We start from the raw sequence: 25,309 nt of genomic DNA on the forward strand, positions 1-25,309 counted from the left end.
AATTTTATTGAGCAGGCTTGCTGAAAGGTCTCTGAAATACACGTATACGATGCCTGTGGGCATATAGATGGGCAAATAGGTGGGGCTTCATCAGACACTACTCCTGCTACCTGAGGACTATGCACAGGATTGACAAGAAAAGCTACTCAGAGTCATGGTATCAGGTGGTACTTGTCCCTCAATTCTTTTGCTATCCACTGGACTTGGATAGCAAAACAGAATTCAGTGATCACAGGAGCAATAAACATGTGATAGTTATCACTGAAGCTTTTCTGAGCTTTTGCATAGGACAAATAGAGTTTTTTCTAGAGACTTGGAAGGTCCGTAGAAGTCTTTTCTGTGATAGGAAGGAGGGGGAAAATAGATAGATGAGTGAAAATTTTTAGAACAATACATTAAAAAAATGTTCTAGTAATTCAACCATAGTTAAAGGTGAGTTACTCCATTAAATGGAGTAACTGTTTGCCATGTCCTGCTTTTCAGCACCTTGAAAGCAGGCTCACTAGTAGCACAGTATGGGATTCCAATGTCCTTATTCAAACTGAGTGGTTTGATCTTTGGTTTGGTCTTACTGATTTCCGGAGGATGACCATAAATGAAGGGAAAACCACTTAGAGTGAATAAAGTTAGACTCTGCTCCCCTCTCCTGCCAAGGCCCCAGTGGTTCATCATGTGAACTGCTCAGGAAAGCCAAGAGCAGGCAGCACCAGGACTTCACTCAGCAGGATGCTGAGTGCTCAGCGGGATGCTCAGCAGGATAAGTGAGTGCATTTTAATGCTTGGCTGATCCAAATTCTTCAGTTTTGACTAAATAAAATACTTCAGGTTTGGATCAAATTAACCACACGTGATATAATTAATGAAGATAAAATATGCCGACAGAGGTCATCTGGCTCAGGAGGGATATCCAGAGTGTGGGAGAGAGAACAGAGATGATGCATATGGAAAACCAGACAATGTAGCTAGATGTATGGGAGGGAAAATGTGAGGTAACTAAGACTATCTGAGAAATGAGATTCTGACCTAGCTTGCTTTCCTGTTGTCACCCATTGTATAAACACTGCATCATCACCACAACTATGGAAATATGGACTATGATCACTGAATATCGAGAATTTTATCAGTGTGTGATAATTAGAAAAACACCTGTGCAAGATATAAATGTGCTAGTATATGGAGAAAAATTTTGGTGTTCGATAGCCCTTAAAATTTCTCATTTTTCATGGTGATTGAGAGATCTAGGTTATTGTTGTACAGTGAAGTACACTGCACAAACAGAGGTACAAACTCTGTGCTTTTGTTTACTCATGTAATGAGATTTAACACTTTGTTTAACAGCACATAATGGCTTTTCTCTCTTTACTACTATCTGAATAGTTTGTGTATCTCATGGTATAGCCAGTATACCCCTCTGAGAAATATTTGTACTGTGATGGTAAAGATGTAGTATTTGTTGGTTAATATATCTAGCTGATCCTAAAAATGGGGATTTCATGACTTAAATCTGAAACAATACTCACGCCTGATATCTGGGGGGATTCTTCACAGATCTGAACTATAGATACTGATTTTCTAGGGAAAAAAGATAAAACAGGTAGAGGAGAGGTACCTGTGTTACAATTATTTACCAAGCCACGTTGAAAAATGTACTGAAAACCATACAACTTTGAAGTTCCCTAGGCAAAAATGTTTTATTGTACCTAGCGTAGGCAACTGCTGCTGACAGCTAAGACTGCAGAGAGTAGAAATGCTCGATGTTTATAAGGGCACATTTATTGACCAAATACTAGAAGGGTAGTAAATAAATCAAAGGGGTAACTTAAAAGACCCTTAAAATAGGGAAAGGAAAATGCTCTGACCCGAAGATTAAAGAACTTATATTACATAATTATTGCTGTGATGTTTTGTTTTGTTCACTGTGCCTATATATTCCCAGGATTTGCTGCTATGATTTTGCCTGGCTGTAAGGTATCAGCTACAAGACTGTGGCGCTGGGTCTTTCCATCGCACACCTTTGTTTTACTCATCCCCCTGACCTGAAACAAGGAATAAGCTGAGTAGAAGTGAAGACACCACTTACCTACCTAACTCTATTAAAGAAGGTGCATAAGGAATATGGAAGAAGTTGGTGAGAAGGTCTGTGACGTTTAATTCAACAACAATGCTGTTTAAACATGTACATTATTAAGAGTTCACTCTAGAAAAGCAAATTGCCTATACAGCTGTTTATCTCTAGCCTACTCTAGTCTGGAGAATCTTTATGAGTTCAGTGATACAGTGATAGAGTGGATCTACTTGTTTTAGACCAGTGAAGGTGACAAAGCTGCAGCATACAACAAATATTCAGGTTGTAGGTACCTGTAGTTCTCTTAGCTGGGAAAAATCTGCTCGGGAAAAATCTGCTCTGGGAAAATCTGTGTAAACGTCATGATTCGATTTTTTAGTCTCACAGGTATTGTTTGCACACAGTGTTCAAAAGATTGAAGAGGAAAACATGCAGTTTGTACCCAGCTGAGTGTGTTTCTAGTACTGCTGAAGAGCCTTCAGCAATGCTGAAAACCACACTTTATGGGTTTTTATCAGTCTGTTATCTCCCGAACAGTGTTTTTCTTCTCTGAAATGAGTAGCTGCTGGCTTGTGGATGTCCCAGGAATGTGGCAATCTTTGTTATTCTAGGAGATGGGACCATTTGTCAAACAGCATCAAAGTATGTAACCTTGCAGACTTAGAATAATCAGTAACAAGACATAGGCATCTCCATTCACAGATCATGGGTAAGGATCCTGCTCTGAATCTTCTGCTGGAGAAGACAGTCTCACTTCTATGGAAAAGTGTATGTAATTTAAGGACATTTAAGGTTCCTGACCCCTGCCTTCAGCTTTCTGAAAGTTTTTATTTCATCCTCAGAGTTAATCACCTGGGTCCTATCTGCACATGAACACAGAGGAAGAGACACAGGTATCCTCTGAACACAATTTTTCCTGCTTGTCTCAGGTATCTTGGGATGGGGTAAATTCTCCTGTGATCCCATGTCTCCCTCCTGCAGAAATCTTGACACCTAGTTAAGATTATATGCCTAAGTACCAGGTGTGAAGTGTCAGTGAGATGAATCCTTTACTTCCATATTTTTTTCAACATTAGTTAAGCTGTATTTTCAAGGTGGGGTGGGGGATGAATGCTAGTTCACAGCAGATGTAGCTTGGCAAGGTCTTACCTCTATTTCCTTCTGAATGAGCCTTCCCTACACATATTCTGTCTCCTACAAGGACCTCAAGTTATATGACTTCCATGGTGTTCCACCCTAGCTTCTCCCAGATGACACCAAACTGGGTGGGAGGGTCGATCTGCTTAAGGGTAGGATGGCCCTGCAGAGGGACCTGGACAGGCTGGACAGATGGGCCGAGGCCAACTGTATGAGATTCAACAAGGCCAAGTGCCGGGTCCTGCACTTCAGTCACAATAACCCCATGCAGCGCTACAGGCTTGGGGAAGAGTGGCTGGAAAGCTGCCTGGCCAAAAAGGACCTGGGGGTGCTGGTAGACAGCCGGCTGAACATGAGCCAGCAGTGTGCCCAAGTGGCCAAGAAGGCCAACAGCATCCTGGCTCGTATCAGGAATGGTGTGGCCAGCAGGAGCAGGGAGGTGATTGATCCCCTGTACTCGGCACTGGTGAGGCTGCACCTCAAATACTGTGTCCAGTTTTGGACCCCTCACTACAAGAAAGACATTGAGGTGCTGGAGCGTGTTCAGAGGCGGGCAACGAAGCTGGTGAAGGGTCTGGAGCACAGGCCTTATGAGGAGCGGCTGAGGGAACTGGGGTTGTTTAGCCTGGAGAAGAGGAGGCTGAGGGGAGACCTTATCGCTCTCTACCACTGCCTGAAAGGAGGTTGTAGTGAGGTGGGTGTTGGCCTCTTCTCCCAAGTAGCTAGCAATAGGACAAGAGGAAATGGGCTCAAGCTGCATCAGGGGAGGTTTAGATTAGATATGAGGAGAAATTTCTTCACGGAAAAGGTAGTCAAGCATTGGAACAGGCTGCCCAAAGAGGTGGTGGAGACACCATCCCTGAAAGCGTTCAAAAAATGGGTAGATGTGACACTTTGGGACATGGTTTAGTCTAGCCTACCCTTAACTGGTTTAGTGTGGACTTGGTAATGTTAGGTTAATGGTTGGACTGGATGATCTTAAAGGTCTTTTCCAACCTAAACGATTCTATGATTCTATGATATTGTCTTAGGGAGGATGTAGTCTTCTAGAGAGCCGTGACCATAGGAAAGGATGAAGCCTTATTCAAAAGCGCTGTGAGGCAGTGGATTTAATTTTGAACTTATTTATGAAGTAAAATTATGATGCAGAACAGTTTAGATTCAGATTTAAAATAGTTTAGGTTTTTTTCTTTTGAGAACTGATTTCTCAAAAAACTACATGTTTTATCAGAAAGTCTTGCAAGGGAAATTTTCATAAATCCCTTATTCTAACAGTTGTTGTATTTAAAGAATGAAGTCAGCAAAATAAGTTATCACTAAAGGTAAGGATATGCAACAATGCAAAACAACAACAACCAAAAAAGTCTGGAAGAAAACAAGCCTTCCCAATTGTTTGCTGTAGAAGGCCACACAACAGACAACAGCACAAAATAATGAAAGGAGTAAGCATCATTTAAAACTATCTATATGTAACACTTGAAATAATAAAATATTTCTTGTTCAGCAATCTATATGTGGTCTCTGAGGTCTCGTGCTGTGTACACCCTAGCCACAAATAATTAGAGTGCACTATAGTAAACAAACACTGAGAGGAAATGGTTTTAGAGAGAAATCATTTCAGATGTATGTTTCTTTGTATCTGTATTACGTACTAGGAAATCCTGATAACCTGTTGAGGATCTGAAAATATTTGAAATATGTAGTGGTTAAGAAATTAAAAGCAAGGAAATATTCTGTTAAAATTATGTAACACAGGCCTCCCAAAGGTGAATACATCTAACACTTATTATTCCATTCTATTTTAATGCTACCTTTTCTGAAAATTCTACATAACCATTCACCTGTTTATTATGTTTAGAATGGTGAAAAGAAACATAGTAGTCTGCAATATATACATTTCTAAGGTACTGCAAGACATCCTCCTCAGCAAGAAGTTACAACATAACATAAATCAACTTCAAACTCATAAAAGCAATAACTTACATGTATTTTATTACCATAGGCACATTTATTAGGATTAAAATTTTACAATATCATAATACCCCTACTGGCTCACCTTAAAGTATTAATGTGATAGGAACACTATTAATAAATATATATATATACAGTAGGTATTCTGGAAAAGTGTGACTTTGAACCCCAAGTATTGTACTTGTCATGAAGAATTTGTAGTGCTGTTCAATATTCGTTCCCAAGTCATAAACAAAAGTAAAGCAAATAGGTAATGTTTACACACATAACTTTGGTGTGCCCCAAAATGACTAAACATTTCTACCAGTTTTCTCCCAGAAACACATCCTTCAGCAAACCAGAAAATTTGTATGTCTTTAGTGCTATCCTTGAAAGTGGTTATTCCAAAACATACTCTTGCATGTTCTGAAAAAATGGTTTTGCTCACATATCCTTTTCAGTATGTTATTTTAAGTGTATATTTGAATTAAAATTTTTGTCAGTGTCATTTCAGGCGTTGGGTCTTCAATATTGCTAATCATTGAGTCTATTGTCACAGAAATATCAGATGGTATTGCAACTTTAACAAAAGATAACTAAGTTTTCAGGGTTTTTCAACTACAGAATAAATAGTGAGTCTGGAATTTGGCAGCTTTCTTTTACTTTCCCTTTTTTTTTTCCTATCTTTTTTATTTTGCTGTTAGCAATTCTAGCTGGTTGAATTACATTCAACTCCATCAAACCTCTATAGAATCCTCTGTAGAACACTCCAGATGTTCTTCACCTTTATGTAACATGCACTTTTCCAGCTGTTCGTTATTGGTCTTCATGACTTCATTTTGACAATAACACATAAAGTAAAGGGCACTTCAGGGGGATGTTTGATATAAAACTATAGCAGTCATCAACTTGATGTGTTTTGGGATATTTTGATAGCATTTGTTTATCTAATACATCACTGTGGGTGGGATTCATCTCACCTAACTTCAGACACCTATAATCTCAGCCAGTCATGCCATGGTCTTCTGGAGACTGATAAGGCACATTTAGGGCATCAATCGTTTGACAAAATTCTACTTTGGGAGGAGATGAACCATGCCAAAAAAATTCCTGTCCTACCCACTCACTGATTGTAGAAGCTAAGGTGATTAACTCAGATAACGGATGGCAGATTTGAAAACATCTACATTTTGTCTTTGTGTCTTGTGGAGATATAAGAAATTCTTAAGCTCCTGTGTAGATATTTTGGGATTAGTGTGTCTGGCATGTGAAGTTATGCTGACATAAGGAAGAAAAAGAGCAGAACAATGTGAGCAGTGGCACTGCTCAAAATTTTTGGGGGCTCATATTTGGCTAAAGTAATTTCAAGGGTTTTCTGAATAGCTGACATTTGTTGTTATGGATGTGAAGACTGTCTGTTACATTTGCATGTGGTAGTGCAAATGCACTGCTGCTTGACTGGGATATGCCATATTGCATGCAAGGGAAGAGTAAGCAGGAAGAGGTAACAGGAACCTACCTCTTCCTGATAAGGCCAAGCCCCCCAAGATAATAGGCCACCTTTGTGAACACAGGCACAAAAGCCCAAAGAGTGGGGAAGTCCATTCTTCACTGGTCTCCTGAATGGTCTTTAAGTCATAGGAGATCAGCCTTCAGGGTCTTCTTGCAAACTTAACTGCAAATGTGTCTTTCCAGAGGGTCTGCTGGAATGCTATCATTCTGCACCGCCGGTCACAACATAACACCACTTCAGTCCTCTTGCCACCATCTCCCTCTTTGCTGTAGAAGATACTTGCCTATTGGAATGAAAATGACCGCGAGGCAACTTCTGAGTGAAAATAAAATGCAAATATATGATACTGTGAGCATTATCTAGTGAGTATACAAGTAAGCATTGCCATCTGTGATAGTTTTTTCAAACATGATTTTCAGGATCTGTTTTATTTTTTGTTTTCAGTGAAGCACAAAAACTGGAAAGTTGGAGGGAAATCTGGCCTGAAGTATTTGCCATCAGTATATACATTTCTTCTTTACAAACAACATTCACTTATATTTCATTTGAGCACTTTCTTCTTCCCATTCCCTTTGTCAAAGAAAATCAGTTGATTGGAGGGAAAGGATGCTTACTGTGAGAAAAAATTGGCATGGTATTTTGCAGATCAATATTGATTTTTCCTATTCAATGCATATTTTCTTGTTAATTGGAAGTTGGGCTATTCCTGTTTGGATATATGCAAATATTTCTGAACTTTTTACTTAGAAAATATAATAAAACATAATTTTAAAAAATGCATTTCAATATATGTAGAAAAACAAACCTAGTTTAGACTTTGGACAGATGGTCCGATTTGGTGCAGCTGAAAAATAGCACAATTAAAACCTAAATATTGTATGTTTCCACACTGCATGAGTCAGAGGTCAAACGCAGGCATTTATTTTTAATTTTGCCAGAAGATCTTGTCTAGTACACCATATAGAGCAAAACTAAGCAAGATTAATGCATATTCCTGACTAAGTATGATTGGAACTTTCTGCTGGCATTTATACATAGGTTTAAATTCATTAAAATATAACTATCTAATATTTGTTTTATATGACTGAATTAATTACATTTGTAAATGTTAACAGTCAATGACAGGTCTACACAAATCACCTCATTAAAATACAAGTACACTGTGTGCCTGAACTCTTAATTTTAACTCATTTTTAGCTAACATCAACATAACTGTTGACATTAAAAACATTAACCTATTGAGGAGTTTGCTTACCATTTGCCGTATATTCCTTGTTACCAATAGAGGAATTATTAAAGAAACAAAGAAACTGAAACAAACTGGCCGGACTTTGAATGGCAGCTATCACCAACAGAAGAATGTGAAGATACAGTTTCATAGATGATTTCCCTTGCCCTAATTGAGAAAAGACTGAATGCAGCATGCAGAAACATAAACGCTTTCAAGCTTGTAAAAGTTATAATGGAAAAAATGAACACCTTTCTTTCTATTCACTCTTTTATGATCTCCTTTAAACCAACAGAAGATAAATTCAAGCAGGATTTAGTTACTATAACTTTCTGGTGCTAGCACCTGGTATGAGAAAGAGAGACCCTGCTTTTGTGCTTACAGGTGATTCCCATTTTTCCACTTTACTGCCTTCCTAAGCTGTGCTTCTGTTGCACAGTCTGGCATGGATAAACTACTCCCAGTTTGGGTTTTTGTTGGTTTGTTTTTCCCCTCCTTTTTCCATTGAAGTAATTCAGAAGTCCCACCTCTCCTTAAATCTCACTGATGTTTCTATCTTTATCAGTTTCTGATTATCCTAGAAGATTTTCAGATGAGAAACTGTGTGTTTTCTCCAAGTCTGTTAGTCTTTTGTCTAGAAAAAATACCCAGTAAATTCTAACAGTACCTTCTGTGTCTCCTGAGGCAGGTTTGGTAAAAGCATGAATAAGCCCTCTTCTGCCTGTGAGTAATATTTAACAGTTAGGCAGATGATCACAAGCCAGTGCATACCACATGCTCTGAATAAATACATATGTCACAGAAGTAAAGCTGGGTATTCAGGTTAGCAAAGTGAGAATGGTAAGACTCAGCTTCAAAATCACTAGCCAAGCCCTCCTTCTTAAAGAAAATGCCTCAGGAATTGTAATGCCCATGAGGTACATGCAAATAGATTTTCAATTGCTAATGCCTGCTCCAAAGACAACCACTTTTTGATTGCTTAACACTCAAAATACCTAGCTTGAAACTTTGGAAATGCTGTGCTTCTTTGGGGCTTCAAACATCATGGTATTGTTATTTCTTACCTTATACTTAGATTTTACAAGCCAGATACTTTGCATGATGTCCTCTGCCAATACTAAACAAATACATTGTAAATAATATGTGTGAAGTGTGATGTAGAGAAAGCAGTTATAGTTCATTATTACTCTCTTACAGCTCTGCTTTAAAGCTAAATAGGTCAATATAGACTACCCTAGACAATGTGCTAATTTAGATTCTACCTACATATCTACCAAACTACTTAAAAATTGCAGTATGCTTGCTTGTTTTATTTATAAAATTTTCCTGTCTAAGGAAATCTCTTTGATCAGATGAAAAATGGAATAAAAGATTCAAAAAAAATGATTTGTGGACACAAAATTTTCAAAGAATCACTGTGTCATTAATTTACATAAAATTTCAGATTCATTTAGAAAAAAATGACAAATCATTGCTGAAAGCACTTTCAGTTAAACTATACAGAAACCTACTGAGATAGATGCAAAGATCAAAACTGGTGTGCTGCAATTTAAAAAATTCCAGACATACTCTTAATAGGGTAAAGATGCAAAGTTGTGTTGATATACCATTTATTTGAAACTGTAATACTTGACGTTATTATTTATATAATTCTTACCCACTCAAAGAAATATTTGTTTAGATACACTTCCCTTGTTTCTGAAGCCAAAAAGGGGAACTGCCATTTTGCAATGGTCCATGGAAAGCAGGCAAACATCTTTGACGCATATGATTCTGCAAAACTTCAAGCTGTATGGTGTATGTGATTTTCATGAAAGAATATGAGTAATCAGTTTTAGAAGTCTATTGTTCCACACCAATATTGGAAACTCCAGAAATACTCAATAGATTGCTACTGTTTAGGACCTCCTCTGAATGTTTTCAAGTGTTATATAGAATCCTGAATGCTAAGTCTGTTCAGAAATGTTTGGAGAGGCAAATAAAAAACCCTAACAAACAAGCCCAGAGACAAAACACGTCAAATGTATATTTGTGGGGAAAAAAACCCCACATCCTTTGCCTGTTGTATTGTAGGCAGCATATACCTGCTTCCTAATGACCTGATGACATCAAAAGAAAAATAATTTGTTTAGCTTTCCTTCACTGGCATGTGTTAGTTAATATACACCATTGCTTTCAGACCAGACTCTTTATATTAGATTATTGGTTTTCCCAGATTACAGCCAAGGGGATATATATGAGAATAATAATCTTTCATGCACTATTGTGGCATTTTCAGTTAATATTAAGTCAAGAAGTTGAAAATACATACACGAATTTACAGATATTTTTCTATTTATGCAGAATTATTTTGATCCAGTTTGAAGCAGAAATACTTTCTAGTTTATCTCAGTCAGTTAATTCATGCCTATTATGCTAATATCCCCTTCTGAGTACTTATTTACATTTGGACCATTAGGGCACATAAACCAGATTTGTGATTGTTTTCCTTTAAGAGATTGTTTCTTACAGCTTTACTGCACATGGTTGCATACTGAATTGACTGGAAGAAATCAAAGAAATCTGAGGGGTTTGGCTTGTTCATAAGAAGTGAGGAGTTGTTGACTGATGTTCTAAGAAAATCTTCTGCATTTTTGGAGGTGGTTCATAATCAACTCTGTGGAGTAGAGCAATGGCTTCAAGTGATGACATGTAAGATATTTCTCTAGGTACATGCGATTATCTAATATCAAGGATACCTCAGTTTACTTTCTGAAGCACTGTAGAAACATTAAAGAATTAACTAATTTCCTCAATGCCTCATAAGACTACTCTGTATTTCATTCCCCATTTTCCTGAAACAAAAACTGAGGCACCAATATTGACAAGATTGATTTTCAAAGTGCCAGATTTATCACAGAAGAAATCTTCACCTATTCTCAGCAATTTACAGAAATCATGAAAACCTCACACCATTGACCGGTAACAGTAAAAGAAGGTGATCACTGTATGACATGGGCATATAGACAGCTGATTACTGAGATCCAGTGCTAAAATCTGAATATACAATTCAAAACAAGTTTTTTACTTGCTCTGTCTCTTCTTTAAATGGGCTACCTGCATGCTAGTCATAACGTAGATGGTCTTCTGGGCATACTTTCTGACTGACAGCAGACCTAACATGTCTCAGGAATGTCAATATGGCTGTACTGGATGAAATAAAAGAACAGAGAAAGTATATATTGTGTCTTCCCAAGAATGTTCTCCCAACCTCCAAAAATTTGCAGTTCAAGGACTCCCAGAGTATCACGTGGGTCTTTGCAATTACTAATAATGTCTTATCTTTAAAATATGTTTCGTCTTTCACCTGAAAGGATTCCACTGTATCATTCTAAAATTAAAATCTGATTTAGATTCTCTACTTTGTGTTTAAGACAGTTTTTAGGTGGAATATAGATCCGAAAGCCAAGAAAGTATTTAAAAAAAAAAACCCTGTTTTCCAGAGTTGTGCAGTAGTTCAGGCATTTATACACAAACTGCACATTTTGGACTTCAACATTCCCTGGGTATTTAAACTTAAATGCCAGAATATGTGCAGAAGTGTCTCTGTCTGAAAGCAAGGTAGATCTTACTGTGTCTGCTCCACTGTGTTTCAAAGCTGAGCTGAAACATTTCCTGCATTGCCTGACCTGAACATGCTGAGAACAGAGATGCGCCCCCGCAACAAAGGGGATGGCAGTGTCATTCAGAAGCTCCACTGCTCACATCTGGGCATTTACTACTGAAACAGAACACCTCATCTGGAAGGGTTTTGAGCTTTCAGTTGTGCCTACATGCTTATGGCTTTTGAGCTCAAGATACAGGATTAAGTGATCTAAAGCTGTGCCCAGATCTCATCTCTGTTATAGATCTTGTAAAACTCTATCTAGACATCCTGTAATCTGTAATGGTATTTCTGGGTTTATGTGGCACGGTTTTGGTAAAGAGGGAGCTGCAGAGGTGGCTTGTGTGAGAAGACACAAGGAACTGCCCCCATGACAGACAAAGCCAGATCCAGCCAGCTTCAAGATGGACCTGCTGCTGGCCAAAGCTGGGCCCATCAGCGACATTGGTAGCACCTCTGTGATAACATATTTAAGAAAGGGTAAAAAATGCTGTGCAACCGTAGCTGGAAGAGAGGAATGTTGATATGCGAGAGAAACAACTGTGCAGACACTAAGGTCAGTGAAAAAGGAGGGGGAGCAGAGCAGAGATGCACTGGAGCAGAGATTCCCCTTCAGCCCACAGAGAAGATATCCTGCAGCCTGCGGAGGACTCCACGTCAGAGCAGGTGGATGTGCCCTGAAGGAAGCTGCAGCCCATGGAGAGGAGCCCACACAGGACCAGTTTTTCTGGCAGGACATGTGATTCCATGAGCGACCCACACTGGAACAGTCCACTCCTGAAGGACTGCACCCTGTAGCAAGGACCCCTGCTGTGGCAGTTCTTGAAGACCTGCAGCCCATGGGAAGAACCCATGCTGGAGAAGGTTGTGAAGGACTGTCTCCCATGGGAGGGACCCCATGCTGGAGCAGGGAAAGAGTATGAGGAAGAAGGAGCAGCAGGCACGAAGCATTATGAATTGATAGCAACTCCCCTTTCCCATTCCTTTGCACTGCTCAGGGGGAGGAGGTAGAAGAGTTGGGAGTGAAGTTGAGCCTGAGAAGAAGAGAGGGGTGGGGGAAGGTAGGTTTTTTTAGATATGTGTTTATTTCTCATTATCCTACTCTGTTTAATTGGCCATAAATTAAATTAACTTCCCCAAGTTAAGTCTGGTTTGCCCATGACGGTAACTGGCAAGTGATCTCCCTGTCCTTATCTCAACCTATGTGCTTTTCATTTTCTCCTCCTGTCCTGTTGAGGAAGGGGAGTGATAGAGTGGCTTGGTGGGCACCTGGTGGCTAGCCAAGGTCAACCCACCACAATCCTCTTCCCCATATTCATTGTCTCCATGTAAAATGGCAGACATTTCCTTGATGGTGCTACAGAAGCGGGAAAAAAAAAAATCTCAGAATGAATTAGGTATTTTTAAAAACTGCTGGACACAATTTCCAAGCTGCTTATGCTAGTCTTAGGCTTCATGGGGTTGGATAGAAATAGGAATGAGGTGGGATGGGGAGAAAATGTCTGCAAACTCTTTGAAATTTAAGATCCTTGGGTCTGGAGCAGGATGACAGAAACCACTATTTACAATTCAGTTTATCATATATGAGAAATAAAATATCAGTGGACATTGTCTCCTTGATACTCACTTGAAAAAAAGAATGATGGGATGGAGTTTCTGCTTGGAGCTTGACTCCTGACTGCTTATTATGTCTATGTGGAAAGATGTGTAGTGCAAGAGCTCTTATGTGACCATTATCCTCCTACATCTAGACAAGCATAAATCAAACTTTGGGTTCATCTTTTAAAGGAGTTAGAGATGAAAAGCACTGCATGATACTTGTGGTGGGACCTGGGAGAAGGCTGAACTGTTGTGCAGACCTAGCTCTTGATCCCTGCCAGAAAGCCCCAACTAACCAAGACACAGAAGAGCTGTAATCAATGTGTCTCTGCATTACCCTAAATATAAAATACCATAGGGCAAGAGAATGAGCAAATAAGATGACATTTGCTTTTCTAGCCTAATAGTGAGCATCCACAGCTGGGACACTGTTCTTTGAGGTCTTTGTCTTAGAAGTGTTAATATATTCCATAGACTAATATAAACAGTCATTGGATGAAAGTAGAAGCAATCCAGTAACCAGAATCATGTCCTGTTTGAGCTGAAGGACAACCAAGAGTGGCTCCTTTTTACTTGTGCTCCAGCTGAGGCCAGCAGCCTGTGCTTCAGGGTTTGCAACAGTTGCCCTGGGTACCCCAATACATTTCCTGTATCCAGCTCTGATTTGCAGACTGTCATAAATGGGAGCCCACTAATAGAGTGAATCCAGCTAAGTCCTGTAAGTATCCATAATATCACTCAAGGCTCTATGCAAGAAGTGCCTGTAGAGGATGAGATAAACCCTACGCAAACTATTTAAAGATGCTGTATGGAACATTATCATACTGCAGAAGTGATCCAGCACTGACAGTAGAAATTATTACGTCCTAATTGTTCTACTCCTTTCTTGCCAGTTCTTTTGGGGAGATATTAGGAAGATGTTCTCACCTAGAATAGGTACAGCCTGAAATCTTATTGCAACCATAAATTAATTTCCTACAAGGCTGCAATCTTTATTGAGGAAAGTAACTTAAATCTGTATCTCTTCTTGTAAGTCATGATGAAGCCATACCCTTACTCTGTAAAGAAGCAATCTGTCAGAAAAAAATATGTGAATAACATATATGAACTTTATTTTCCCAACATTCTTCATATTCTTTAAATGTTCATACCTAAAATAAACACTGTGGCACCACTTTTCAGTTTGCTACTTCAAGGAACAGCCCTAATTGCAATGACAAAACACCAGATCAGAAAGCGCAAGATTTGTTAAGGAAAAAACATAAATTCCCATTTTATTGCCTCTTTTGATAGCAAATCTAACATAAGTCCTGGAGAAATTCTTAAAGCACCTAAATTTTATGTGTGCTCCAATAGCTTTTCTCTTCCCCCAGGGAGAAAAAAATACCTCAGTAAGAGATAGTTGTAGGTCTTGAGACTTATTGTTTCCTCAAATATAAATCACCTTTTTTTTATACGAGACCAGAAATCAAGTCGTAGTCATTTTTATATGTGAAGTTTTGAATTCGATAAATGCACAAAACAGAGTCCAAGAGTATTTTATAAAATCTTACTTTAATAAGTTGAATAAATTGCTTTATACTTTTAAACCAGTGTAGAATGGCTGTGCATCAAAGCACGTTCTCCATCCTTCTTTTTCACTTCATCATTGCTTTCTCTCCAGGGTAATATGATTGCTGTTGCCTTCAGAACCACAAATGTTATTCATTGGTGTACTCAGAATTAATAGTGTATTGATAGGTATATATTTATCAATAAACAAACTTAATCACCTCACATGTTTATTTTTACCTGCAGCCCACAAAATATCTGTGGCAGGTTTATCTGTACATAATAGTTTTGCTGTGAACTTATATTCAGTTAAAAGTTAGGGGACATATCCTCACTTAGTAATACAGATTATGCTAAACCAAACTGGAATCCACATCTTCTGTTTTTTCTATTTCCACCTCATTTCAGGAACAGAGGAAAATATTTTGCACTTTCCCTTTTCTGGATCCTGGGTCTGGATATATTTGATTTCAGTCATGATCATGGCTGACTTAAGGTACTGGACATTATTATGGTGATGGTCCCATGGCCATTGCCAGATAGCAGGAGAATCAGGCTGCTGTTGCTATGGAGGGAAGTCTGTGTCTGACCAAAGGCAGTAGAAGTTGCAGACCCAAATTTCCAGAGCTTACCAGTCCTTCCCTTCCCCTTTCTCTGCACTTCATTCTTTTTCCTCTTCCTTGCTCCTTCTTATGGCAGAAGCAATTTCACTCTGGCCCCATACGACCTCCCTATCCACGGGTTATTGCCAGTTACCAACACCACTAAGAAGCTCAGAAGCAACTGGCAAACACAGCAGTAGGTACTATTTATCCTGAAACAGACAGGGAGTGGAGATCAAGACAGTACCTTCTCAATGCTGTAGACACAGTGCTGTACCCAATATAATGCACCCACATAACACAGCTCTGTGCTCAATTTAGGTACAGTCCTACAAGGTCTGACTGCAGTAGGGTTGTACTTGCACCTCCCAAGATAAATGAACCTTTCCTGTCAGACAGTACTATTTTGACTCAACGATACAGCTCTGAGTATGAAACATTTGTGGCTGACAGCTATCTCCTTCCTGCCATTACATGGTGCAGGTGTGACTTGTCAGAGTACTTGTAGACAGCCCAGGTCAGGACAGGGATTAGACACTGAGGCCCTCAGGCTCCCACAAAGTTACCTGGCCTACAGCCATGATCCTCTCCCTCCACAATGCACACGGCTCTTTGCTGTTGCTCCCTGGCACATAAGCCCCCAGAAGGAGGCGGATGAAGAAAAGGCAATCAGCAGACAGGAGGATGGCCAAGGAGAAAAGCTCTGGGAAGCTGCCCTTCTCAGGGTCCTGTGTGTTTTAATCTGGAAGAGGCTTGACTGGCTTGACAGTCAACAACAGCCATGGTCAATGCTTGAATAGAGGCCTCTGTGTTCAGGTGTGTTTCCAAGATATAATATGACATTTCCATGTGGGGATGTACAAGCATAGGTAGGATAAAGACATCAAGAAATGTGCGGCTCTAGATCTCTCTTCTACCCATCTTCCTCTGTTACTCTTGAAGGATGAAAAACAAGTAAAAATAAATAACTTTTGTCACAGATGACTAAATTTTCTGATATTCCCAAGTCAAGATAAGGTGACTACCTAAGTGTGAATAACCTCCCCCACACAGCCAAGGACCTCAGCCTTGACCTGCACAGACCACCCTCCACAACAGCAAAGGTATAATTATACTTCCATGCTATTTTGGTCACGAAATCTTCCTGAGGCTGTCACCTGTGTAGACAAGTGTTTATTTTGACATGATATTTCTGTGATCTTGGCTGCTGTGTAGCTGGAAAGAAGAAATAAAAAAAAAAAAAAAAAAAAAAAGTTTCAGTTTAGTTTACTCAACTGCCACAACAATGTAGCTTGAAAAGCATATTATGGCTCTAAGGTTCCCTGTGAATCCTGTGTTGTCAGTAATTGTGCTTCTACACTTTGAGATACACAATAAAATACATGAATTGTGAACGTAAGGTGTAAGCAAGCGATAAACACTGTAAATGAAGGCAGTAAAGATGGTACACAAACTCTGCTCTTTTCAGATGTGGAAAATATTGCTGCCCAAGCTAGAACTGCCAGTCACTTGCTTTAAGTCACTTGGTAAATCTGCAGCCTAAACATGCCTGCAGCTGGGCCACCTTTGCTGTGACCCTGTCAAATCTTATTATTTATTAATTTGAATGTCTAAAATGTAGCTACAGGTGCACGTCTTGGGCTTTGGATCTCTATTCTGTAATTAAAGGCACAAAATAAGTAACGGACTTACAAAAGTTCTTTATAGATGAATAAATGAAGCTACTACATTTCTATGTATTCTTCATTTTCAAATCATTGCAAGATGTAATGAACACCAACTAACTTTAGCAGTGCTGGAGCAGACAGAAGGAAGGGCAATCTGACTTCAGCTGCAGTAATATAAGATTGGAGATAGACAATACCAATCTCTCTCCAAATAATAAAGTCAACTAATAGCAAGACAAGTTTTAGATTTTACTGACATATTTATTTTCGTTAGAAAGAGGACTGTTACAGGAAAGTTTTTTGCAAACTTTTTTCCAACCCTTGCTACAAAAGATACCACATAGTTCTTCATGCAAAACCAGATGTTCACCTAATCACAAACTAAATGATATTGAATAGACCCACTGGTAGGCTGAGCTTGTTTTTTGCCACTTTGATAGAAAAATCTCTTTGGTGGAAGCAAATCTCTTCCAATAGGATTTTTATTAAGATCTTCTAGAACTGGAGAGCACAACTCACTGTAATAACAGAGGTATGATCTGTAAACACTATCTACTCCAAATTGAACAGGAGATGTGTGCGTGGTAGGAGCCTGTGGTGGGTGGGATTTGTTTCCTAGGTGAGGAAACAGCTGCCAAGCAGATGAGTACAACCTAACTCACAGAACATTTTAGAAGGTGACTGAATGTAAAGACTTTAATCTGCACACAAACATCTCAAATCCAACACAGGTGACTTGATTGTCTGAAAGCCATTATTATTACTTGGTCATACTATAGCTGTTATGGTATGTAAACCAACTTTGGCAGCTCCAGGTCAGTTCCTCATAGAAAATGTTACATTACCAGGAACTATTAGTAATGTTGTTCTGATAATACCACGGAACTTGTTGGCAGTCACTTCAGCAAGGTGAAAGATGGAACAAGGAAGGTGAATTCAATATGATGGGTTCATTTTTATTTATTTATTTTTAACCAAAGGGTGCTTTATCCTCCTGGTCAATGCTGAGGAAAGCTGAAATGGGCATCTGGGAAATTCTGATGACCTAACATCATTCATAAGCTCACCTCTGATGTGACCATTGACTGCAGTTTTTATACTGTCCTCATAGCCATACTTTGATGTATATTCCATGCCTGCCAAGTTAATGACTATTCTTATTTTTATTCCCATCTAATCACTGCTGAAACCCTTTCTTGTTAACATCCAAAATGATTAGTTTTCAGTGATACCTCAACACGCAAAAATTGTAATGACATATATTTTAACATATAACTTTATGCTGTGATTTCAAAATCATTGCTTTGCTTGCTATTCTTTCATAGCTCTTGCATTATTTGGCCTATTATTGTGAAAGACTGACAAGTTTCTGCTGAACATAAGTATTAGTTAATGTTCATACACTATATAAGTGCAAACATTTAGTCCTACAGCTTCTTATACAAATAATTTGTTTTCATTGCTGCAGTAAGTACCAAATTTTTAAGCTTTAAAATGGAACCTTTATTACATATGTGGGATTCCATTAGAGCCTCCTTCTGATAAGAAAGAGGCTGATGATGGCAAAGGGTATATAGATAAGGTAGTGCCAGAAAGCAAAGAAAGCAAATCCCAAACTTTTCCACTTTGAAGCAAGTTGGAAAACATAGCGCACACTACCTCATCATGCTCAAGCAGATTGGATGCACCTGAGAGTGATACTAAGAAAAATGTGTTTCCCTATTGACTAATGTTCTGCACCATCCCTATTCAGAACTATACCTTGAAAACCACACTATTCCCCTTAGTCCTGGGACATCAAACTCATTTGATAGAGATTAACTCCATTTTTATATCACCTGCTTGGGCTTTGAAACAAATGCAGAGTTACAAACATATAAAGCAAGTATATTGTTTTATATGCTAGGACACCTGCTGATATGAGTGGGAGATTTGTATTGAAGTTAAAGTTAGGGTAAAATATTTTATTCTTGACTACCTTTAAGTTATTGTCAATATGTATTTGCTTAGTACATTGTTGTTACTTTTAACAAAAGGCAATGAGGAAAAAATTTCCTCCTTAGGACAACCACATTTCTGGCCTTTTTCTTTTCTTCCCTAATTTTTCTTTTTCCAGCTTCTCTACTTCTTCTTTAGCCTTCTGAGTCTCCCTTTCATTCCTTTGGCATTTCCTAAAAAAATTTCATCTTTCCCTACTTCCTAATCACTTACCTCACCATGAAAGCTTTGCTTATATTGTCAATGTAAACATAGTAGGCAGGATTCATCTTGTCTAACTTCATAAATGTTGGTGTAAACAAGTCCATAAGAGTAAGATTTCCCCTCTCCACTCTCCAGACTCCCGTTATAGTCAATGGACAGAATCAGGCACTTTTAGGAAATAGCAGGATCACTTCAGTTGCCTGAACATAAGTGCCTGGTGCCAGACTGACAGAAATGCTGAGACCTACACCCTTCAAGAGGCATAACACAGAGCATGACAAACTATGCTTAGGCAGCTGAATTAGCCCAATTCAATTCATCCCACAGTAAACATCCAAAATAAGGCAGGTACATTGTGCCCCAGGTGTCCCACAGAAGACGTCTCCGCATGAGCTGGTTGCCTAAGCTACTTTTACAGTCCATTCAAATCTAAGTCAATCCGTTCACAACAATGTGGGGAGCTAGCCAGCTCACCTTCAAGTAGGCATGTATGCTTGGTCAGCCAAATCACTCCAGAAACTCTTCTGGATGAATTAACTAGACTGCAGCTAGCTATAATAGGACCGTAGATGGCTATATTTAGGCATCTGAAATTGCCCATCTGCAATACAGAGCTGTTGTCCAGCATTACATGTAATTGAATCCCACCCTTGACTTTAGGTGATTTCAGCAAGGTGAGATAAATCACACCCTACTGCATCATCAACAGCAGTGAATTTCAGGGAGATGCATAAAATGTAGGGAAATTCACATCCTTCAGAACAATTGATTCAGGTTGTCCAGACCAGGAAGACAACACTGTATCAATAACATTTGATTCAATAAAGGAATTTGTCTTTGTAACCACCAGGGTTCAAAATATGCTCCTTCTTTTGAAATGACAACAGATTTGACAGTATTGTAAACCAGCCTGTATATTACATACAAGGACCTTGGAGGTCTAGGTGTGAGCAATAGGAGGGAGCCTCATCTACAACTATCACAGTCCTAGCACAGTCCTCCTATTTTATGCTTGTTTAGGTAAGACTGAAGAAGACGTTGACTTACTGAAATTTAGAGATGGATAGAATTTCAAGAGGTTATCTGGTTCACCTTAAAGCAGGATCAAGTTTTTCTTGGACTTTCCTAACTTGCATTTGTCTATCTTGTCTTAAAAACCTCTAAAGGGAGGGAATACTGAAACTTCATGGGCAGCCTTCTCTTGGATTTTGTCACAATAGGCTTTTTCCTAATATCTAGACTGATTTTTTTAAAAATTAAGCCTTTTTTCTCTACTCTTTCCACTGCTGGCAATGAGGAAGACATGAGTACCATCTTCATAACCATCTTTTACATGGTAGAGAATGGCTGTCATGTTCTGTCTCAGTCTCTTTTTTTTTTTCTTTTTTTTTCTAGACTAAATTAATTCTCTCAGCCTTTATTCACAGGTCATGTCTCCTAAACTTTATGGCATTTTTCATGCTCTCCTCTGGCCTTCTCCCATTTATCTTTCTTAAAATGTGATGTTCAAAAGCAGACACAGAACTCCAGACTCACCAGGGTAGGCTGGACAGAATTGTGTTCTGTATCTTATGTGTGACAACCCTGCTATGAGAATATTTTGGGTAAGAAAACCATGTCATCAATTCACATTTAATTTGCAACTCACTGTGAGCCCCACATTTCTGTTCTACTTCTGCCTGGGCAGCCATTCCCCACTTTACAAGTGCACATAAAATTCTGGATAAAAAAAAAAAATGCTTCCAAATCTTAAGACTTCAACTGATTTCAGAAATGAGTGAGTAGACAGACAATCCCAAGGGGTGCAAGATTTGCAAGTTTTCATTAGAAAAAGTTTTTCACTTTTCATGAAGAAGTGGAAGGGACCAAAGATCAAAAGACAAATTCCACTTAAATTTTTCCAGTATGCTAAACTACTGTCAGACTTATAATTAGCTCTGGAAAAGAGGGATGGGACAGAATGAGATAATTTGACCACCTTAGGGACAGCATGTTTAAAGAATTACTGTAGAATATCCACTAAGAGACTAAAAATTGTGTCTTTCACTTCATATTCCTTCTCATTTTTTGGATATGGATCAAAATAGTAGCATACTTTTCTAGAGCTTGTCTGGGCAGGCAACTGGAAGATAAGAGGATTGGCTGATAACAGAGACAATGAGCCTAACAACAAAAAGTAGGGAAAAAGCACAACAATAGGAGGTAGCAATGGGCAAGACAATACTCTAGATCATCCAATTTCATTAAAAAAATTCAGTGAGGCCAGAATATGGGATGAAACTTCAAGACTTGCCCTTATTTTTTAGAATTATGCATCTCTATTAAAGAAACCTCTTAAGGTTCAGTAGACATCCTGTCTTCACCAAAGTCAATGTTGTTTTTTTCAATTGACTTGAGTAGAGGCAAGATTTTACTTTCTGATCCACAGCCTTGAGCCTGCACAAGACTTTCTCCATCACAGGGTACAGACTTTATTAGAACTATAATGGTCAGTGCCTTTTAGTCATGTTGACAGTTTCCCAAGCCCTGTGATACCCTCTCCCTTCCTGTTGTTTCTCTCTCTTCTTCCTGCCAGCATCCTTCCTCCTTCCAACAGTCAGCTTCTCAGAATGAAATGACAAGGTCAGATAGCTTTTGAGAACAAAAGAAAAGCTGGAGAAAGAAGGTGGAGGCTGAGATAAGCCTTTTCCTGCATTAATACTACACCCTTAAAGTGCAGCATGTAGTCAATAAGTGGATGTTCGGGGCTTTGATTTTGAAGCCCCTGCCCTCTGAGACATCTAGATCAACTTAAATCAACAAAAGTTTGCTTTTTCAAAGCAGCAGAATTCTCCTGTCCCAGGATGAAGGAATGCAAAGTCAGGCAGGGACTTCTAAGAAGGAGTGGTTTTGTACTGACATTTTATAATTGTATTATGGCTTATTTTTCTAATAGTTGAGCACTATGAACTTCTCTCAACGTGGATTTATCTTGTTTACAAGAAATGCAGAGGACAAAGCTGCAGTGCAGGAGCAAGGACCTTTCCAGGTTTGGCTGGGGCAGGGTTGGTATGGGGAGAGGGGTCAGCAGAGCAACACAGATCTCATCTCTCAGAGTTACTCCTCTGTGTTTTTAACCAGAAGGACCATTCTTATGCCAGTACTCAAAGCTACTCACACTGCCAGAATTATCAGGTAGGCTGCCTCTTTTCCAGAATAGTCTGCAACACTAGCATCTGTTAAAAGAAATATGGAAATTAGCAGTTAAAGTCACTGAAGTTGATAGCTCCTACTTACCAAGCTGGTGCCTCAGTGATCAGCTCTAATGAGGAAAATCTGTACTCAACTCCTTGTCAACAGCCTCAGACTTAGCAGAGCTGGATTTTGAAGTGAAACCAAAAATCATGAGAAAGGTGACACATAGTTTAGTATGCCTTTACTTGTACTTTAACCTGAATAGTGCTGAATAGAAGTTGATGAGTCAGTCATATTGTGGTCCTGTTGCTTCTTTGCCAAAGTTGCTTTTTCAGTGTAAAACATTTGCAGGCTAGAGCCTAATACCAAGCTGCATTAAAACATTGTTTCCTTGTATGTGTGTTTGTGCGTGAGGGTTCACATTAATTTATTGTCATTCCATCATTCACAGTGACAGGCATTGTAGCTTGCTGTCATGCCATGGCACCTGACAATGATGTGAACTTTAATTTTTTATTAAGATAGTAAGTTACAATCAGTTAAAGATAAATGCCTTAGCTTAGTCTGAAACGGAATAAAGGCTGGGATGCCTGCAGTACTAACAGGTTAGCATGGTTGACAACAGCCCTTTGGGATAATCCTCCATTGTCACTGATACAGTTCCACTGGTGGAAGTGCTCCTGTCCCTCCTGTCACTCTAAAGCTAAGTGATATTAAGCCAAGAATTAAGAAAAAAATGTTCCTCATAAGTAGGAATTCATTCCAGATTAATGCAGATGTTTCAAATTTAGATATCTAAGTCTGCTCTAGTCATACTTGTCCGTCTTTTATAGTTTGTTTCTGGATTATTAGGGAAGAATAATGCATTATAATTACAATAATGCATAACAGTTACAGTGTACGATGCATTAAGTGCATCGTACACTGGAAGTGCTTATTTTTCTCTGTTCAGTACAGAAGGGAACCTATGTTGAACAAGTTCAGTCTTAAATGCCTCACTTTTGGAAAACTAAGTAGATGAGTGCATTTTCACATGTCTTAATAGAAGACTGCTCAATTTTTTTCAAAGTTTTTTTCCATGCCTCAAGCCCTTGGACCAGGTTCATAGTCCTTCACATTTAAGGGCTACTAAACAGATGATCAAGGGTGGAAAATAGATCCTTGGACTCCAGAGATACTCTACAGAAAACCCCTTCTGTAAACAAGGAATTTATTCACTAATTTTTTATTACTACTTAACTTCTTTTTGCTTGTTTAAAAACATCTGAGTTTCTCTATGTCTGTTTGTTCTTAAACTTACATAAGAAATCTTAGGGTCTTTAACTATTTTTTACAAATGGTCCTCATATAAATTGCTAAAAAGCAGGTTCCTTACAGGAATGCAAACTCAGCATTACTTAGAGCAACAGCACCAGTAGTAAATACAAACATGTGGAGCAGGGGAGGAAAAAAAAAAAAGAAAAAGAAAAAAACAAACCAAAGAAACAACTCCCTTTGCTGATAAATCAACCTCAGATTGAATATGAATCATCAAATTTAATATTGCCATGATCAGTATTCATGGAAAATAAATGATGCCAAATATGCTTTAAGAAAAAAGAAATCTGTTTAAATGGTATTAATGGTAAGGCATACTACAGCAAGGTGAACAACACTGATAATATTAAATTAACCCAAGAGGCTCCCTAATCAGGATCCCTATGCAGAAATCTGCTTGCCAACTGTCGTTCTTTTTCCCATTGGTTTAGTTAAGGGTTGAAGTTCTTCTTGAAGTTTCTTTTTTAATCATTAGATCCCGACCTTACAGTTTTCTCTGACTACTTTCCTTCAGGCTGTCTTTGCTCCTGTCAATTTAGGATTTCCAGGGAATTATTCTTCTTTGAAATGCATATTCCAGGCTTGAAATACTGGCATATGTACACTGTAGAGTAATTGTGGAGGCCAAATGTTTAATTACACATGACAGCTGGAGCTGTAGGAGTCCGAGGCATGCTTGAAAACAACTTATGCCCTATGCAGTCTTAAAGAAAAGGAACAAAATAATATATATTTAGGTTTTGTGCCACATGGTAGCCGCTGTTCTCTCTCTTTTCACAACTGAGGGTGGTTTGCAAGAAGTTCAGCTGCTTTCACTTCTGTGTACTGTCTCTCTGAATATATACTTTTTTCCTCCTTCACACAGTCTAGGCAGAAACTTTTAGACCATGCAATCCTGCAAGAAATGCTCAGAAGTTTTGTTTCATTTTTTTTCCTGAGTGACAGAAAAGGTTTTCAGTAGCTTCTCTAATACACTGTTATTGATACAATTTTAGAAAACCACATTACTAGAAATTCCAGACTCAAGTGATTTTAATTATAAAAGATATAGGTAGCATTCGTATTTTACCCTAATACATGTGATTTGCTCAGAAATGAAGCAAATGAAATATTTATTTCAATCAGCACAAATATTTCTACACATTTACAGACAGATAGATTTGCAGACACATGAAAACACAAATTTAATTCTGCTGACAGAAATATTTTTTTCTTAGTAAAACAGAAGTAAAAAGTTATTTCCTATTATCAATATATCTGTTGTCAATGTTCAGCTCTTCATTTGACATAAATTCATATAGTTCCACTGACAAAATCACTGTGTTGGTTTAAAGCAGTTAGGGGTTTAACTCAATATTTGACACAGCTTTTATACACACACACACACACACACACACATACACACACAAACATTTTAAATCATTATTACATCAAATTATTATTATACTTACTGTGCAAAAGAGGCTAAAATTTTATATTGAAATTTTGGCAATCAGATTTTCTTTGTGCATTGTGTTACCTAAGCACATCTTCATCAAATTATACCATAATATGAAAGGGATTTCCTTTTTTTTTTTTCTTACTATATCCCTACTTTACACAGGATTGAGGTAAGATTTAATTTAGTGGTGGTGCCATTAGTATTTGACAGGAAAATAGCA

Source organism: Pelecanus crispus, chromosome 1, assembly GCF_030463565.1.
Source record: "Pelecanus crispus isolate bPelCri1 chromosome 1, bPelCri1.pri, whole genome shotgun sequence".
NCBI classification, from domain to species: Eukaryota; Metazoa; Chordata; class Aves; order Pelecaniformes; family Pelecanidae; genus Pelecanus; species Pelecanus crispus.